The sequence below is a fragment of the Galeopterus variegatus genome, unplaced genomic scaffold (genome assembly GCF_000696425.1).
Source record: "Galeopterus variegatus unplaced genomic scaffold, G_variegatus-3.0.2 Scaffold3758, whole genome shotgun sequence".
Classification (NCBI taxonomy): Eukaryota; Metazoa; Chordata; class Mammalia; order Dermoptera; family Cynocephalidae; genus Galeopterus; species Galeopterus variegatus.
In genome coordinates, this window is record NW_007729869.1 from 202253 (window position 1) to 204067 (window position 1815).

General features: G+C 43.0%; 1 pseudogene; it reads right to left on the reverse strand.

Annotated features, from left to right (window-relative positions):
• LOC103601496 overlaps window positions 1–1354 on the reverse strand; it is a 2376-nt pseudogene extending 1022 nt beyond the window's left edge.
• Between the last annotated feature and the right edge of the window lie 461 nt (window positions 1355–1815).

Here is a 1815-nt window from a genome sequence, read left to right on the forward strand (position 1 = left end):
GTGAATTGACAACTATCTCAAAAGTTTAATCAAAAATATTTTTCTGAGTTATCAGGAAAATGAGACAAAACAAAACAAAAGTCATCTCTGAATTAGGATTTATAAATTTATATATATTTTTTTCTTATGAAAAAACTAACAAAAAATACCAGACAAAAAACCGAGGTTGGAAAAACCAAGGAAGAGTTTGTAGATGAAGTCCTGACAAGACCTAGGAGAATTAAGAAAATGTGCTGTTTGCCTATGTGATAACAGAAAGCCAAATAATGATCAGTCCTTTTCATACACTTTGAGTGGGTGGCCTTCAGGTTGTCTGATATTCCCTAACGATGTGGCACTCCGTGGCAGACTAAATCCTCCATAGCCAAGAATTCCAAGAGCACTGGAGGAGTAACCTGCTGCCTGTCTAATAAAAAAGGTACTGCGGCGCACAGTCGGCATCAGACTTCCAAAGAGAAGATGTCTTTCATTGCGAGTTTTCCGGTGCTTAAAAGGGCCATATTTTCCCTTTAAGAAAGATGCCAGGTCAAAAAAAAAGTACAAGGGGAGAAGAAGAGTTCTCTTCTGCAGTAAAAATCTAGTTGCAAACTGATGGAAGCGAGTCCTGTGCTGCAAGGACAGTGCTGGGTCTGCCTGCACAGTCTCTGCTTGGGCTCCTCAATCACAACCTTGCTGAGAGGTCTGTCATTTTGGGATATTTTACTTTCTTCTGGCCCAGCTCATTCTGAGCCCAAAGCAGTAGTTTCAGTAACTTTGCAAGCTTGGGTGTTGGCTCACAGTTTTCATAACCTAGGACAGTCTGGTTAACTTCACTCCATACCTTCTTCCTCTGCATCATGTGGAGGAGGTCTCCAAAGGGCGACTCTTGAGGGCTGTCAAAGGCCAGCGGGGCCAGTGTGCACTCCATATCTGTGAGGCATTCTCTGCTCTCCCCACCCTTCTCTGCCATCTGTGTCTGGGCAAACTCCAGCGCTGCCTCTGTCTCTTGCTGGTGGATTGGCTCAATCAAATGGTGTTGCTGCAAATGAAAGTGAAGATACCAATTTTTGTCCAAGAGCTCTGGATGGAGGCTGTTGATCAACCTGACAGCCTCCTGCATTTGACCTTTCAGTATCATCTCCCGAATCTTGATTTTCTCATCAAGTGTTTCAAGATCCATGCTAGGTTCAATCCCAGATTCCATTTGAAACTTCTCTGCTGCTTCCTTAAAACCTTCTGTAAGCAGGTAGTTCATGATGAGTAGATTCATATCTGCTCATTGGACATGTATTAACAACTTGGAGGAAGACAAGAAGGCTCGTTTATCAGACCCAGTGAAGAACAATATCTGGTCATCCCTCTCTGATCTCAACATCCAGGTCACCTCTTCCAGAAGCCTTCCCAGGCCCTATAGTCTGGTTTTGGTGCCACTGTGGGTGCTCAGCACTGCCCTTCTCCTCTCCCATCACACTCAGCCCACTGTGTTATTGTCAGCTGTTTACCTGCCTGTTTCTTCCATTGGACTATGCCGTAGATCCTCAAGGACAGAGACCACGTCATTCATTTCTGTGCCCTCAGCACAGGGCTTGGCTCAGAACGGGTGCTCAGGAAATGTGTGTTGAATGAATAAATGAGTGAATAAAAACAAGGCTTGAGAAAATAGCTAATGTGCTGAAAAATAAATAAGATCTAAAAAAAATGATACTTAATCACAGTAGTTGTTGAAACAAACAAGATAAAGCTTATTTAGATTAAGTGCAAAGCCCTGCTCCCAGTCTTTTTTTTTTTTTTTCCTTTTTGTCTTTTTTCGTGACCAGTAACAGGATCGCAACCCTC